The sequence below is a fragment of the Petaurus breviceps genome, unplaced genomic scaffold, assembly GCF_028583685.1.
Source record: "Petaurus breviceps papuanus isolate PSGF00001 unplaced genomic scaffold, PetGlider_PUasm1.0 126, whole genome shotgun sequence".
Lineage (NCBI taxonomy): Eukaryota > Metazoa > Chordata > Mammalia > Diprotodontia > Petauridae > Petaurus > Petaurus breviceps.
Window position 1 is genome coordinate 85,211,159 of NW_027185655.1, and position 18,778 is coordinate 85,229,936.

The window sequence follows — 18,778 nt, forward strand, 5'->3', positions numbered from 1 at the left end:
TATCTATCTATCTATCTATCTATCTATCTATCTATCTATCTATCTATCTATCATCTATCCATCTATCCATCTATCTGTAAATATATACACAGCCTCACACACACATATATAAATATGTATATATGTGTTTATATATGTGTGCATAAAGTAAATTAAAGCTATTACTTTCAAAGCTGTCCTGCTTTTCTATATTTCTGTCTAAAATTCTTTCATTTCTTTTGTGTGCCTTTTAAAAATACTTTGTCTTCTTTTCTTTTGTTTTCCCTGCAAGAGAAGCTTTATCTATCACTCATTCCATAGTCTTCCCTAAATCTTACTTCTGAAATATATTTATGGTTTGTTCATATTATTTTTTACTTTTGGTTATTTACATTTTGTGTTAATTTTTGTGTTCTCTATCTTTGTATGTATTTATACATTTAATTTAATTTATCTATTGTTATACAACTGAACAGAAGTTTCTAATAATGTCCTTTATTTTTCTTAATTTGTTATGCTTTCTTCATTTTCCTTTTTATGTGGTCAATTTGTTTTTCCACTTATCAGATTAGCTAATGATTTATTTATTTTTTTGAGAATAATTTTCTTGTTATATTTATTAATTTACTGTTTTTTTTTTCTTTAGTTAGTTCTATTGTATTCTCAGGATTAGAGGTTCAACTAGAGTGAATCTATTGTAATCTTCTTAATTTGCTAAGACGTTTTTGTTTTTGTTGTTGATGAAAGTGTTTAAATACATAAACTTTCCCTTCAGATTGACTTTGTTTGCACCATAATAATTTTGGTATATTTCATCTCATTGTCATTTTCTATAGTTTTTATGATTTGCTCTTTGACCTATGGATTCTTTAGAACTATATTTTCTCTAATTTTAATCCTTTCCTCTAAAGTTCTTCATTGAATATAATTTTTTTGCACAATGGTTGGTAAAGGATGTTTTTCATATTTCTGTTCACTTTTCTTTCCCTTGCTTAGTACCTAGTCACAGGCTTTTACATTTTTTTCCTGTTTTCCTTCCACTTTACCAAAGATGGCATTTATTTTGTTTATGATTAATCCCTCCCTTAAACTATCCTTTGTCTCCCTTTCCCCTCTTCCTGTCCCCATGCAATTCCTTACTGAATTTAATGGATTTCTAAACAAAACATTCTATATATGTATTTGATCCTTCTTTTCATAGTTCAAATGAAATTGAGGTTCATATGTAGCCCACCACCGCACGTCCTTCATGTCATCTCTTCTTGAACATTTTGATTATGTAATATAGTAAATTCTACTACATTCTTATTTCTTTCTTCCTTAGTATATTCTGTTATTCTTCTGTTTCCTTTTTCCCTTAATATCTAAAAATTTATATAGAAACTTCTGCCAGGCACTGTTTCTTATTTACTCATTCTATGATCCTTGAAAAAAGAATAAGAGTTTTAAGTAAAAAATTATGCTTTTCCTTCCCCTATTTTAATATAAATACATCAACACAATATAGATCCTATTTTCTTAAATATATCTTTCTTTTTTTATAGATTTTCTATGCTTATCTTGACACCTATGGTTGCAATTCAAAATATCTATTTACTCTAATATCTTTACTAGGGATTTTTGCAAGTCTATTTTATTAAAGTTCATTATTCCTAGGAGTTCACTTAAGATTATATTAAGCTTTATTGAATAGGTTATTTTTGGTTTTAAGTTTTTAACTTTCTCACTCTATAATACAGTATTTCAATTTCTCCTCTCCTTTATAGTGGGGGCTGTCAGGTCTTTTGTGATCCTTTCTATGGCTTCTTAGGACTTTAATTTTTTATGAGTATTTGAAGTATTTTTTGATTTACCTGAAAGACCAGAATTTGGGCTAAAATGTTCCTGGGAGTTTTCTTTTTTTTAAGGAGGTAAATGGTAAACTCTTTCTATTTTTTTTTCTGCCCAATAGTTTTAAATGGTCTGTGTAATTTTCATTCAAAAATTTTTTGGAAATATGGTATCTAGGCTTTTTTGTGGTTGAGATTTTCAAGCAGTCTAATTCTGAACTTCTCTCTCCTTGAACTCTTTTCTAGGTAAAATGTTTTTAATAAGAAGTACCTTATATTTCATGAAATTTTTTCAATCCTTTAATTTTGTTTTTATATTTCCTATTGTTTTGCATAGTCATTGATATCTAGTCTAACTTCATTTTTGAGGAATCTCTTACTTTCCTAAGGTTGTGTCCCCCTTGTATATTTTTCCTTCCATTTTTTCCCACTAGATCTCTCATTTCTTTTATCCTTCTTTCTTCCAAAGTTCTTCATTTATATAATCTCTCTCTCTCTCTCTCTCTCTCTCTCTCTCTCTGTACATATATATATATATATATATGTGTGTGTGTGTGTGTGTATAACCATTTTAAAATTCTTACTTCATTTATTACAGGAATTCCAGTACGACATATGGCAAATCTAAAATTTTCCTTAAAGATGATGTAAAGTAGGGCAGAAGAGCAAAGATGGTAGAGTTAAAACAGGGACTTGTTTGAGCTATCCTCCAAATGTCTCCCTTGCTTCTGTGGTTCTTGGCCCACAGATGAGAGAGGAATTAAGGGTACAATCAGAGGGGTACTGCAGGGATCTCTTTGCTGTCACTGAGGCATCTCTTGTTTTGCCCATGCTTGGATTTAGGTCACTGTCATGGGTGGTGGTCCTGGGGTAAGAAGGAGTGCTGGCATGGTGGACCTTGGGGCAACAGTGGAAAGGTAATCCTCCTCAGAGTTCCAAGGCAGATAATAGTGCTTACAGAATCACTCACAGATCAGAGCACAGTCCAGGAGAGGAGTAAACAACTCTCCTTTGGTCATACCACCTTGGAAGCACTGAAAATTTACAGGTCCCTAGAAATATCTCTGAAAACAGTTGTACAAAATCCTTAAAGCTTGAGACAATACATTCTCCAAACTGGAAGCAGAATCCTACCTTAACAAAGAGCTAAAAAGTCAAGCAATTGTCTGGGAAAATGAACAGTTGGGGAAAATATCAGGCTATAGAATCTTACTTTGGTGACAAGGAAAATCAAAACATACAATGAGAAAAAGACAACAAAGTCAGAGCTCCTGCCTGCAAAGGCTGCAAGAAAAATATGAATTGATCTCAAGCCATGGAAGGGCTCAAAATATATTTTGAAAATCAAGTAAGAGAAATAGAGGGGATATTTGAAAGAGAAATGAGAGTGATGCGAGAAAATCATGAAAAATGAGTCACTATTTTGCATGTTGACTTGCATGGAGACCCAAAAAAGTGTTGAAGAAAATAACACCTTAAAAATACGCTAACCCATTTGGTCCAAGAAACCAATGAGGAGAAAAGAATACTTTAAAAAGCAGATTTAGCCAAATGGAAAATGAGGTCTAAAAACTCCTTGAAGAAAATAATGCATTAAAAATTAGAATGGAGCAGGTGGGAGCTAATGACTATGAGAAATCAAGAAATTATAAAACAAAACCAAAAGAATGAAAAATAAGGCAGAAGACAATGTGAAATATCTCATTGGAAAAGCAACTGACCTGGAAAATAGATTCAGGAGAGATCATTTTATAATTATTGGACTACCTGAAAGTCATGATTATAAAAAAAGAGCCTAAATAACACCTTTCAAGAAATTAACAAGGAAAACTGTCCTGATATTCTAGAATCAGAGGGGAAAATGGAAATTGAAATTATCCAACAATCACCTCTTGAAAGAGATCCCAAAATGAAAACTCCTAGGAATACTGTAGCCAAATTCCAGAGTTCCCAGGTCAAAGAGAAAATACTTCAAGCAGCCAGAAAGAAACAATCCAAGTATTGTTGAAACATAATCAAGATAACACAAAATTTAGCAGCTTCTACCTTAAGGGATCAGAGGGCTTGGAATATGATATTCCAGAGTTCAAAGGAGCTAGGATTAAAACCAAGAATCACCTACCTGTCAAAACTGAATATAATATTTCAGGGTGCAAAATGGACATTCAGTGAAATTGAGGACTTTCAAGAATTCTTGATGAAAAGACCAGAGCTGATAGAAAATTTTACTTTCAAATACAAGAATCAAGACAAGCATGAAAAGGTAAATAGGAAAGAAAAATCATAAGGGACTTATTAAAGTTGAACTGTTTACATTTCTACATGGGAAGATGGTATTTGTAACTCATGAGTTGGAGGGAATATATACATATGTGTATACATATATATGTTTGTGTCTATGTGTGTGTACAATAACTGTGTGTGTGTGCATGCACATGTGTGTATGGTAGAATGGAGTAAAGTATCTCATATAAAAAGGCAAGAAAAAAAGCTTTTACCATGGGAGGGAAGATGAAAAAAGTGAAAGGGAATAAGTGAACCTTACTCTCATTTGATTTGGATTAAAGAGGAAATAACATACACAATCAACAGGAAAGTACAGGACAAGGGGATAAGAGAGGAGAGTATCACAGAAGGGAGGGCAAAATGGAGGTCTCAGTAATTTCCTTTAAGTAATTCTTCTGACATATCAAGATTTATTAAAGTCTAGCTGCCTCACCTATCACTTACAACTAAAATAAATGTCTTGAAAGAATTGCTATTGCGAAGCAAAAGCCTGAATTACCCAGCTCAGAAACTAGCTGTTAGAATGGGAGAACATCCTTGAATTCCTCAAATTATTTGCCATGCTAAGTATTGCTTCTATCATATTGGCAATGGCTCAAAATTAATTACTATTTAGTATTACCAAGACAACAAAAACCTCTTCTCTTTGATACCGTATTTTGTATAAACGTTTACATTGCTCTCTAGGAGATTCTGCAATCAATGGCACGAGGGCCAGTATCTTGGAATATCATTTGCGATATTTTCATGAATCTGTACACATTTGTAGTCTTGCTTTCTCTCTCTTTACTTTTTATCCTACTCTCCTATTCTTGTCCCTTTCTTCCACATCCCCAGATTGTCTTGGGAATCACAGGAGCATAGATATAGAACTTGAAAGGTCCTTACATGCCATTTAGAAAAATCTTATACTTTTTAAATTTTATTTTTAATTTATGGAATAAAACAAGCATTATAACATACAATAAAAAGATGATTGTACATGAAATTGCAAATCTACTATGAACATCTTATTGTTCCTTTTAAACATACAGCAAAATTATCATGTACATTTCTTTTCTTTTAATTTTTATTTCTTCTGTTCCCCACCCTAGAAATGAATACCATTAGAATCAAATGGGTATGCAAACATTCAGTTCATCCTTCTATTTATCAGGTCTTTCTCTGGATGCAGATAGGATCTTTCTTCAGATGACCTTTATAGTTAATTTGGGTATGTATAACAGAAAATATAATTTATTCACTCAAAGTCATTCTTAAAACAATATTGCTGTTACTGTGTACAGTGTTCTCTTGGTTCTGCTAACTTCACTCTTCATCATTTTATGCAAGTCTTTCTATGTTTTGCTAACATCATTGAACCCATCATTTATTACAGCACAGTAGGATTCCATCACTAGCATATATCACAACTTGTTCAATCATTCCCCAATTGATGAGCATTCCTGCAATTTCCAGTTTTTGCCAGTGCACAAAGAGCTGCTATACATACTTTTATAACATGTAGGTTCTTTTCCTTTTTCCCTAATCATCTTTGGAAATAGGCCAAGTAGAAATGTTGCTGGGTCAAAAGGTATAGGTAATTTAATAACTCTTTGGGCATAATTCCAGATTGTTTTCCAAAATGTTTAGAAGATTTTACAATTTCACCTACTGGTGAAATTACTGTCCCAATCTTGTACTTTTCAAAAGAGGAAACTTCAGATTTGTTGTTTAGTTGTTTTTCATTCATGTCTGACTATTCATGAGCCCATTATCTGACTTCACATTTGAACTCACTGATACTAGGTCCACCTATCTGCCCAGCTAGGATAGTGAAGATTAAGTGAATTTCCCAAGGTTACACAGGTGGTAAGTGGAAGAACTGAAGTTTAAACCAAGGTACTTTATCTCCAAATCCAATGTCCTTTAGCTGCAAGTAGGAAAATTCAGACTGATTAGCCCCATATATGGTTAAAAAAAAGTTACTGACTCCTACTCTACATAAACATTACTCAAAGAATTTAGCAGAATATAAAGGTAGGTACATTGAGTTAGGATTGAAAAATCTATGCCCAGGACCTGATTATAAAACTACCTAGCTGTGTGACCACAGGTAAGTGACCAAATTTCTTTGAGCCTCAGTTCTTTTATTTATAAAAATGATCATCAGATTTGTAACTGAAAGGGATCTTAAAGGCCAACAGTCCAATTATATCAGTTTAGAGATGAAGACACTAAGGTTCACAGCTTAAGTTACATATGCATATCACATGGCTAATATATGTCTTATGCAGGAATTGGGGTTAGATCTTTATGACTTCAAGTCCAGTGCTCCATCTGCTGCACTACACTTTCTCTTTTTCTACATACCTCCAAGAATTTTGGCTCAGAAAGTATTAAGTGAAAGTATCAACATTTTTTTTCAAAGGCAAACTAAGACTACCCTAAGAAAACATGCATATTGGCCATCATCAGCATGAGAAGTGCTGGGGGATGATTAAGAATACAATAATCCTGCACTTTCTGCAGTTTGTTGATGCCTCTCAGTCTGTTTCTCATTGATTAAAGTTGTAGATTGAACTGAAGGGTCTTTCCAATACCTTCCAGATCAAAATCCTGAGCTTTGATATAAGTTCCCATATTCAGGCTCAAGGCCCAGAGAGAGACTTGTTTCTGAAGTCCAAGTAATTTGCCATTAAATTATACTCCAGTCTATGTGGACAACATCACTTCTTCATGTTCACATATTGACCTTAGGATCATAGATTTAGAATTTATTTATTTTTTGCTTTTTGGAGGCCGATTGTGGTTAAGTGACTTGCCCAAGGTCACACAGCTAGTTTTTGTGTTAAGTGTCTGAGGCCAGATTTGAACTCTCAGGTCCTCCTGACTCCAGGGCCAGATCTCTATTCACTGTGCCACCTAGCTGCCCCCTAGATTTAGAATTTAAAGGAACTTTAATAGTCTTCCAATCCATCACCAACACCCTCCTTTTACCAACGAGCAAATTGAGACCCAGAGAGGATAAATTCCCAAAAGTCACACAAGTAGAAAGTGGCAAAGGTGACATTTTCAGTCAGGTCCTCTAATTCTGTATTCTACATTTTCTTGTATCTTAGATATCCATACACCATACCTATAGCTAGTCTCTAATGAATATTTGTAAAGCTGACTTTTCCAAATAAAGATGTAATTATATAACTGACATACAATTGACTATTGAAGGAAAATCACACTAGGGAGTAAAAATAAGCTCCCTACCAAAAAAAAAAGACTTTTGAGAATCTCTTAATGTTTTGTCTCTGTATTTCTAATTAAGACTCTATAATTAAGTTGTAGTGTTTTCTCTACTTAAACATTCAGTTCTCTTGGAAACTCCCATCACAATGTTGAAGCCATCTGCCAGTTGTTTGCTTCTGGATATACAGAAGCTCTTTTTCTTTACCAATGACATTTAGTCCTTACTTAGAGGTTCTTCTCATCAGAAAGCTTGTTAAGACTTTGGATAGAGACTTTTAGGAGCTAAGATGGAAGAGTAAGCAGTAAATCACTGTCTCTCTCCCATATTTAACTTAGAATAACCATAAAATAATGCCCCCAGAACAAATCCTGGAACAGTAGAGTCAACAGAAAGAAGGTATGGAGTAGTCTTTTAGTCCAGGAGACTTGGAGGATCAGCAAAAATGGTCCTTCTCACTCAGGTGAAAGAGGAGCGCATTCTAGGAAAGGAAATATCGCAGCAAGTCAGCAGCAAGTCCCACCTCAGCAAACCAGAGGACATCCTGAGCCCCAGGGTGGTATAATAGGCAAACACCAAAAGCAGGAGCCCCCATGTGCCTTCACACAGCCCTCTTTTATTGAATCTTCCCCTGAAAGATTATTCTCAGTTTTGCTGGGTAGTTAATTTTTGGTTGTAATCCAGGTTCCTTTGCCTTCTGAAATATCATATTCCAAGCCCTCTGAACATTTAATGTTAGAAGTTGTTCGGTACTGGGTAATCCTGACTGTAGTTCCATTATATTTAAATTGTTTCTTTCTGGTTGCTTGCTGTATTTTCTCCTTGGTCTGATATTTTTGGGATTTGGCTACAATATTCTTTGGAGTTTTCATTTAGGAATCTCTTTTAGGAGACAATCAGTGGATTCTTGCAAGAAATATTTTGCCCTCTGGTTCTAGAATATTGGTAGTTTTCCTTGATAATTTCTTGCAAGATGTTGTCCAGACTCTTCTTTTTTTTTAAGGGTGAGAGGTGGGAAAGAGGCCCCATTATTAATTTTATTATTAGGCATCTTTTAAATAATTTATATTATGTGCTTAACACAAGCATTTAAAGATATGTTTAAAGGAAATTTGCAGTTCGTTCAAAAAAAGAACATACTATATGTAACACCACAAATCTGCCCCCATCTTCCTCTGAACTTACTTTTTTTCCTGTTTTAATGTATTATCGCTCTTCTTTTTCCCCTCCTATCACTAGGAAGTAACTCAACACCCAGCCTCCATTGCCACAGGATAAATAGGATCTCTTCCTTTTAACATCCAATTATAATCAAAACAATTCCTTGAATTGGCCAGTCTGAAATCTTAGGCACTTCTGGGGAAAAGCAATATAACAAAACCATTTTCTGGCTTCAAAACTTCCAACTCCATAAAATGGAGTGGTCACCTTGGGTTTTATGTGAATTTTGCACCTAATTCAAATCTGACACTTCATTCTGCTAATAACTACTTTAACTGGTCACCATGTCTACATGGCAAGATCTTTTCTATTCTCACTTGTATTGGTTTTCCTTCCATTACAAGCCAATGGCTAATAATAAAAATGTTCTGTAGAAGATCAGTGTGTTGGTCTGTCATCTCATAAGTTTATCCTTCACTGCTAGAAAAAAAGTTGAATTTTTTACAAAACAGGGAGGTCCAGATAAGAATTCCAAGATCCAGACAGAATTCCTTACTCCTCCTCAGCAATAGTGGACCCTCAGGGCTTTTTCCATTCCACAGCATAGAGGTCTCCCCTCTTCTGGCTGAGAACAGGGATTTGTTGGCGAACTTCAACCAACTTCTTTATGTCTATGTTTGCATACACAATGGTTTCATTAATGCCAGCTTGAGCCAGGATTTCTCCCCAAGGACTCACCACAGTGCTATGTCCCCAGGCAACATATGAGGCATCTACATCCCTGGCAGGGGAGGCAGTGGCCACAAACACCTGGTTGTCTACAGCACGGCCTCGCTGAAGCAGCTCCCAATGTGCTGGTCCAGTGGTCAAATTAAAAGCACCAGGGTATAGCAGCAAATGGCAACCTCTCTGGGAGTAGACTTGTGCCAGTTCAGCAAAGCGAATGTCATAGCAAATCCCCACGCCCACTTTGCAGTAAGGGGTTTCAAACATGGAGAGACTGTCACAAGCACTCAACGTTTCTGATTCTTGGAATCGAATCCATCCAGGAACATCAATGTCAAACAAGTGAAGCTTTCTGTGCTTTGTCAGGAGAGTTCCATCAGGACCAAATACCGTACAGGTATTGTAAAATTTTCCACCATCTTCTTCAGGAATGGAGCCTCCAACGAGATAAACTTGGTTTTCCTTGGCTAACTCAGAAAGCTTTTCTGTGGATTCACCAGGGATTGTCTCTGCATATTCAGGAAAGTAGTTTGTGCCATATGGAGAATTAAAGCACTCAGGAAGAGCTATAATTTTGGCTCCTTGGCTTGCTGCCTTCTTGATGAACTCACTAGCTCGAGTCAGGTTATCCGACTTGACAGAAGACACACGAAGTTGGATGAGGGCCAAACGAAATTGAGTCATCGATTTCGACACAGTTTCCATGGAAAAAAAGTCCCGCACACGGGGAGGAGGCTGCGGGGCCCACAAACTAGGAGACCGGGAGAGGCAACGCACGAAGCGAGCGAAAGCGGGAACCTCATCCACTTATTCTTAAATTATCTGTACTGGATCTGTTTCCTAGGTCAATTTTTTTTCCATGGAAGTATTTTACATTTTCTTCTAGTTTTTTCATTCTTTTGATTTTGTTTGACTGATCTTTGATGTCTCATAAAGTCATTAGCTTCAACTTCCCCAACTCTAATTTTTAAGGAATCATTTTCTTCAATTACTTTTTCCACCTCCTTTTCTATTTGGTCAATTCTATTTTTTCATGAGTTGTTTTATTCAATCAATTTTTGTCTTTCCTTTTCCAAGCTGTTGACTCTCTCTTGCATATCTCTCATTCCTTTTCCCAATTTTTCTTCTACCTCTCTTATTGGACTTTAAAATGTTTCTTGTGCTTTTCCAAGAAGGTTTTTTGGACTTGGGACCAATTCATATTGCCCTTTGAGGTTTCACATGTAGGTATATTGACAATGTTGTACTCTTCTAAGTTTGTGTTTTGATCTTCCCTGTCACCATAGTAATTTTTTATGGTCAATGTTTCTTGTGTTTCTTTAGTTTCTTGCTCATCTTATTTGCCTATTTCTTGGCTTTTAAAGCTGAGTTCTCCTTCTGGAACTCAGAGGTGCTGTCCCAAACTACTTGTGCTGGAGGGCCAGGGGCCTGGTCACTGGCTTTGTGCACTGGGTCCTCAGGTGCTGACAGCTGAAGGCTATAGTGGTCTGGCAGCTTACTTGGTGCTGAACTGGGATCCAAGTGGTGGTGTCTGGCATGTGCTGAGGCCATATATGTTTTTTTTCTGCATTTCCCCAGGGCTATACTGAAGCACCTGGAGATTTGGCCCCTAGAGGATGCCATTTTGCCCTGGGTTGCACCTCAGCACCTGTAGGTCTGGACACTGGACCTGACCACCTTTGGCAGTGTTAAAGTACATGAAAGAGGAGGATGCCTGCCTGGGGCTCAAGTCATAGAGCTGGGTATACAATAATATAGGGCTAAAGATTCAATGAAATAGGGAGCTTTTGATCATTCCTGATGAAAACAATACAGAGCTGAACAGAAAATTCAATCTTCAAATACAAGATTCAAGAGAAGCATAAAAAGGTAAATGGGGAAGAAAAAACAACAACCATGTTATTCAATAAAGTTAAAATGTGGGAAGATGATATATGTAACTCTTGAGAACTGTATCTTCATTATGACATTTAGAAGGGGTATACATAGAGGATGTGTGTATACATTGACTTTGATGTGATGATAAAAATAGATCACACAAAGGCACAAAGACATGTAATAGTAGAGGGGAAGAAGGCAGTGGGGAGAATACTGTTTGAACCTTATTCTCATCAGATTTGGCTCAAAGAGGGAGTACATTCATTTGGTGATAGAAATCTATCTTACTCTACATGGAAGTAGAAGAGGAAATAGGGAAAGAAAAAGGAGATGATGGATAGAAGAGAAGGCAGAAAGGAGGGCAGAAGTAGTTGGGTAAAGGGGAAAGAAAAGGGAGGGAAGCTTATAGAAGGGAGAGCAGATTGAGGGAGATGATAGTAAGAAGTAAAACACTGGTGAGGAGGGAAAGGGTGAAAGAGGCAAGAAAAGTATAAACAAGAGGGGGAATATAATGGAGAAAAAGACAAAGTAACCATAACTGAATATGAATGGGATGAACTCTACTAAAAAGGGGAGCAGATAGCAGAGTGGATTAAAAACCATAATCCTACAATATGTTGTTTTCAAGAAACACATTTGAAGCAGAGAGATACACATAGAGTAAAGGTAAAAGATTGGAGCAGAAAATAGTATGCTTCAGGTGAAGTAAAAAAGGAAAGCAGTGGTAGCAATCCTGATCTCAGACAAAGCAAAAGCAAAAACAGATCTAATTAAAAGGAATAAGGAAGGAAACTATATCTTGCTAAAAGGTACCATAGACAACAAAAAATCAATACTAAACATATGCATCAAGTGGTGTAGCATTCAAATTTTTAGAGGAGAAGTGAAGTGAATTACAGGAAGAAATGGATAGCAAATCAATACTAGTGGGGGACCTCCACCTTCCCATCCCAGAACTATATAAATCTAATAAAAAAAAAATAAACAAGAAAGAAGTTAAAGAGGTAAATTGAATTTTAGAGAAGGTAGATATGGTAGACCTCTGGAGAAAACAGAATGATGATAGGAAGGAATATATCTTTCTCAATATATCTCAAAAAAACAGACCATGTACTAGGGTATTAAAAAATCACAATCCAACATAGAAAGGCAAAAATAATAAATTCATTTTTTTCAAATCATGATGCAATAAAAATGACATGTAATAAAGGGCCATAGAAAGATAGACTAAAAATTAATTGGAAACTAAATAATCTAATCCTAAAAAATGAGTGAGTCAAAAAACAAATCATAGAAAGAATCAATAACTTCATCCAAAATAATGATAATAACATTCCTACAAGGAAAAGCAATAATTGTAATGGATGAAGCTTTTCTCAGTATGAGGATAGTTGAAGGGAATAGAAATGTATACGCACACATACATATATGTCTATATAGGAGAGTATATGGGCATATGAATACATATGTGAATGTGTATATATGTGTACAGGTACACATAGATAGAGCCCACAGGACCAATTTAATAGGAAGGGATGATACTTAAAAGGTGATATTAAGGGGTGAGAGAGGAATATAATGAGAGGAGATGGGGAGAGACAGAATGGGGTAAACTATCTTATATAGAAGAGGCAATGGAAAATGGCTACAATGAAGAGGAAGAACAGGAAGGCAAAAGGGAATCGGTTGATCTTATTCTCATTGAATTTGGCTTAGGTAGGGAATGCCATACACACTAAATATGGTATCTCACCCTATAGGAGAGTAGGGGGGGAGGGGATGAGAGAGGGTATGATGGAAGGGAGGGCAGGCTGGGGGGGGGGGAAGCGAAGTTGGAAGCATCCATTTTTGAAAAGGGAAAGGATCAAAGTAGAGAATAGAACAAGAGGGAGGTGGGATAAGAGGGAGGTAAATATAGTCAGTATTTTACAATATATCCACTACAGAAATGTTTTACATAGCTACACATGTGCAACCTATATTGAACTGTTTATCTTCCCAGTAAGTTGGGTGACAATGGAGTAAGGGAATGAATCTAGAATTCAAAGTTTAAAATCAAATGTATAAATATTTAATATTATTTTACATGTAACTGGGAAATAAGACATACAAGCACAGGGGCATAGAGATCCACCGTGCCCTACTGGAAAGTCAGAGAGGGTATGAGAGAAGATATGGGAGAGAGAAGATTGGAGGAGGGTATATCTAGTGGGATTTCTATTTTGGGGTGGTGGTTAGGGGAAAAATAGGCAGAAAATTTGTAACTCTAAATCTTGGGAAAATGAATGATGTGAACTAGAAGTTAATAAAGCATTTGATTAAAAAAAAAGAATGATAATAATGAGACAACATACCGCACTTAGGGGATGTAGCCAAAGCAGTTCTTAGGGTCAGTTTTATTTCTCTATATGCTTACAGGAATAAAACAGAGAAAGAAGAGATCAATGAATTGGGCATGAAACTAAAAAAGCTAGAAGAAGAAAAAATAAATATCCCATATTAAATACCAAATTAGAAATTCTGAGAATCAGAGGAGAGACCCATAAAATTGAAATTAAGAAAACTATTAAACTAATAAAATAAAACTAAAAGTTGGATTTATAAAAAAAGTATAATGAAATTGACAAATGTTTGGTAAATTTGATTTTTAAAAAAGAAAGAAGAAAACCAAATTACTAGTATTAAAAATGAAAAGAATAGGGGCGGCCAAGTAGCACAGTGAGTAAGAGCACTGGCTGCAGTGTAGGGATGACCTAGGGATGAAATCTGGGCTCAGATACTTAGCACCACACCCAGAAATAACTGGCTGTGTAACCTTGACCAAATTACTTAACCCCAATTGCTTTAAAAAAAATGAAAAGAGTAAATTCATCACCAATAAAGAGGAAATTTAAATAATAATTAGCATCTATTTTTTTCCATCTGTAAGCCAATAAATCTGACAATCTTAGTGAAATGAATGAATATGTAAAAAAAAATACAAATTGTCCAGATTAACAGAAGAGGAAATAAAATACTTAAATAACCCCATTTCAGACAAAGAAATTGGAGAAGTCATCTATGTACTTCCTAAGAAAATTTGCCAGGGCCAGAAAGATTTACAAGCAAATTCTGCCAAATATTTAAAGAAAAATTAATTCCAGTACCTTTTAAACTATTTGGAAAAACAGGTAAAGAAGGAGTCCTAGCAAATTATTTTTATGATATAAATATGGTGCTAATACCAAAAGCAGGAAGAGCCAAATCCAACAAAGAAAATTATAGACCAATTTCCCTAAGGAATATCGATGCAAAAATTTTAAATATAATATTAGCAAAGAGATTACAGCAAATTATCCCAAGGATGATACATAATGATCAGATAAGATTGATACCAGGAAAGCAGGCCTGGTTCAATATTAGGAAAACTATTAGCATAATTGACCATATCAATAACAAAATCAACAGAAATCATTTGACTATCTCAAAAGACATTAGAAAAAGCTTTTGATGAAATAAAGCACCAATTGTAAATTGGACAACAATAAGTCCCTGCCCAAACACCACTTAATGGCTATTTTTTGGGCCCTCTTGGCTCAGAGTGAATGTAAATAGTTAACTATTGCTCTTGTGGCCTGCAACCCTGAGGGTCATACCCTCCCAGATTTATTTATTATTTTTTTTTTTAATTAAAGGGAACATCCCTTGACTCACTTCTTAAAGAGGCCTATTCAGTGAATGGGCATTACCTCACTCAAAGTGAGATTCTGAAAAGACTTTAGCCTAAAAGGCCCAGGGTCTCCCATTGCATACTGGGCCTTCTTCAGGCCTCCTGATAAATATCTGGCATTGTAACCAGATGACACAGGAGGAGAGAGTGAGGCTAGTGACCTTGCAAGTCCTTCCTCACTCAGATCAAAGTCAACGGTAGGTTATTTCATCATTTCCCTGATGTCATGGTTTTCTTCTAGAATGAAGGACAAACACAAGCACCTTTTCCTATTAAAAATACTAGAGCAAATAAAAAGAAATGGAGTTGGGGTGGCTACCTGGTACAGTGAATAGAGCACCCCTCCCCTCGAGTTGGGAGGACCTGAGTTCAAATCCATCCTCAGACTCTTAAAACAAAAGTAGCCTTGTGACCTTGGGCAAGACACTAGGCAAGACAATTGCCCTGCCTTCCCCCCTCCAAAAAGAAAAAAGAAATGTAGTTTTCCTTAAAATTATAAATATCATTTATCTAAAACTATTAGCAAGCCTTACGACAGAATCAGGGGTGAAACAAGTATGTCCATTATCAGCATTGTTAATCAATATGTATAGAAATATTAGCTTTAGCTAGAAGAGAAGAAAAATAAATTGAAGGAATTAGAATAGGCAAAATAAAGCTATCACTCTTTGCAGATGATATGATGGTATACTCAGAGAATCATAGATATTCAACTAAAACATTATTTGAAAAAATTAACAACTTTAGCAAAGTTGTGGGATATAAAATAAACCCACACAAATCATTGGGATTTCTATAAATTACTAACAAAGTCCAGCAGCAAGAGATAGAAGAATTCCATTTAAAATAACTGCAGACAATGTAAAAATATTTGGGAGTCTACCTGCCAAGACAAAGCCAGTTACAAAGCACTTTTCACAGAAATAAAGTGAGTTCTAAGTATTTGGGAATATATCATTTATTCATGGGTTGGCTGAACTAATAAGATAAAAATGACAATTCTACCTAAATTAATTTACTTATTCAGTGTAATACAAATAAAACTACCAAAATTATTTTACATAGCTAGAAAAAAATGATAACAAAATTCATCTAGAAGAACAAAAGGTCAAGAATATGGAAGGAATCAATAAAAAGAAGCACTAGGAAAGGTGGCCTAGTTGAACCAGATCTAAAACTGTATTACAAAGCAGCTATCATTGAAAGTATTTGGTTTCAGCTAAGAAACAGAGTGGTGAATCAATGGAATAGGTTAGGTACACAAGATACTGTAATCAAAGACTATAGTAATCTATGGTTTGATAAACCCAAAGAATCCAGCTTCTGAGATAAGAACTCACTATTTGACAAAAACTTCTGGGAAAACTGGAAATTAGTATGGCAGAAACTAAGCATAAACCAATATAAGATCAGAATGGGTATATGATTTTAACATGAAAGGTGATACCATAAATAAATTAGGAGAGCCAGGAATAGTTTACCTCTCAGATGTATGGAAAATGGAAGAATTTATGACCAAACAAGAGATAGAAAACATTGTGAAATATAAAATGGATAATTTTGATTACATTAAATTAAAAAGGTTTTGCATAAACAAAACTAATATAGCCAAGATTAGAAGGGAAGAAGAAAGTTGAGACATAATTTTTACAGTGTCTCTGATAAAGGTTTAATTTTTAAAATATATAGAAAACTGAGGCAAATATAGAAGAATACAATTAATTCCCCAGTTGATAAATGGTTAAAGGATATGAACAGGCAATTTTCAGATGAAGAAATTAAGCTATCTATAGTCACGTGAATAAGTGCTCTAAATCACTATTGATGAGAGAAATTCAAATTAAAACAACTTTGAGGTACTACTTCACACCTATCTGATTGATTAATATGACAAAACAGGAAAATGATAAATGTTGGAGAAAAAGAGGGAAAATTGGAACACTAATGCATTGGTTGATGGAGTTATGAACAGATCCAACCATTCTGAAAGCAATTTGGAACTACACCCAAAGGGCTATAAAACTGTATAACCTTTGATCCAGGGATACCACTACTAGGTCTATATACCAAAGAGATCATAAAAAGAGGAAAAGACCCACATGTACCAAATAATTTGTAGTGGTTCTTTTTATGGTGGCCAAGAATTGGAAATTGAGGGGATGTCCATCAATTGGGGAATGACTGAACAAATTGTTGTATATGAATGTAATGGAATACTATTTTTCTATAAGAAATGGTCAACATACAGATTTCAGAAAAACATGGAAAGACTTACATGAACTAATGCTGAATGAAGAGAGCAAAACCAGGAGAATATTGTACATAGTAACAGCAACATTGTGCAATGACCCACTTTGATTGACTTAGCTTTTCTCAGCAGTACAATGGTCTAAGCCAGTTCCAAGAGACTAATTGTGGAAACTACTATCCACATCCAGAAAAAGAACTCTGGAGTCTGAATGCTTTGATATGCTTGATATCAAAGCATACTATTTTCTTGCTTTTTTTTCTCTTTTGTGGATTTTCCCTTTTTTCGCAACAGGACTAATGTGGAAATATGTTTGATATGATTGTACATGTATAGCCTATATCAGATTGCATGACATCTTGGGAAGGCAGGAAGGAGGGAGAAAAAAATTTTAAAACTCAAAATCTAATAAAAATAAATGTTGCCAAAAATGTATTAAAAAGAAAAAAAAAAGACTGGCTATCCAGGCCTACAGTGTGGAAGAAAATCTCTTTAAATCTTCAGAGCACAGTGGTTTCCTTGTATAGTAGGTGTTCAACACATTTTTGTTGAGTTGTATCACCAATTCTATCTCCTTTTTATCCTCACACACTCCATTCATGCTTTGAATTTAAGTAAAGCTTTAAACGTGTCTATTTTTCCTCTCCCTGTGCCATGTTTCCTTTCTTCCCTATGATAAAAGTAGGCTGTGTGGTTCCCTGCAAATTTCTACTCTTTTACTCGAATAGTGCATTTATAACAACAGTGGTCAGGGAAGGGAATTGTGATCTGAAAGTCACAGGAATATAAAGTGGAACCACAGGTTAAAAGACCATCATGCTCTTTGCTGAAGCAATGTTAGATAGTAATTCAATTACTATTTCTAGAGCTAGAGTTGGAAAGTTGAAAAGGGAAAGGAGTGATAGACGAGTGTAGAAACAGAGAAGATGAAAAGGTTTCTAGGTAGATGGAAGTAAAGCATGTTATAGGGCCAAGCCAACTATACATGGGGTTAGTTGACTCTACACTATTTTATCATCAGGATAGCTTAGTCCAGGATAAATTAGTCCAAAGATGAGTGGATTAACCCATCCATGGAGGAAGGCATGGGCCCTAGAAGTCTGAGGATTCCTGTTCCAAGTGGGGAAAGAGAGGTATTGGCATGGGACAGAGTGACCAGGAAACCACATCACCCCCTACCTGACACTTTAGTCTCTGATAAGAAGCATAGAAAGGGGAAAGGAAAAGATCTTTTTGGAAAGTCCTTTAGGAAGTTATGTATTATTCAAAAATTCTCATACAGCCTCTGTTTTACTATCTCAAGGTAAATGAAACTTACTTTGAGATCAAAAAGCAGGCTTCATTTTTACATTGTTCTAATTACTAACAACAATAACTTATATTTAACTTTATCATTTACAAAGCACTTTCCTCACAACTGAATTCTACATTCCAGCCAAACATTCCACTTCTAATTTCTGATCTTTTATACATAGCCTAGAATGTACAATCTATTTGTCTCTCTTTGTTTTTTTCAAGGCTCAGTTTAGGTACCATCTCTTCCACAAAGCCTGTAGCATACATCACTTCAAACACACAGGCTAACAAGTATCTTCACTTCATTTCAGCCATAAACAGGGGTGACTATAGCTTTGATTTTATAATCAGGCACAGTTCCATGATACAAAACTCTGAATTTTCTATCTGAGAAGATCCTCCTAATACTATCATCTTTCCTTCTACCTAAACCTATTCTTCATCTT

At 35.3% G+C, this 18,778-nt stretch overlaps 1 protein-coding gene and 1 pseudogene across 4 annotated transcripts in view; both read right to left on the minus strand.

The window, feature by feature from the left end:
- The window catches only part of MARCHF1 (membrane associated ring-CH-type finger 1), a 1,238,958-nt gene that overhangs the window by 989,782 nt on the left and 230,398 nt on the right, over positions 1 to 18,778 (minus strand). The gene's annotated exons all lie outside the window — the stretch shown is intronic.
- On the minus strand, positions 8,303 to 10,003 carry LOC138168785 (omega-amidase NIT2 pseudogene; annotated as a pseudogene).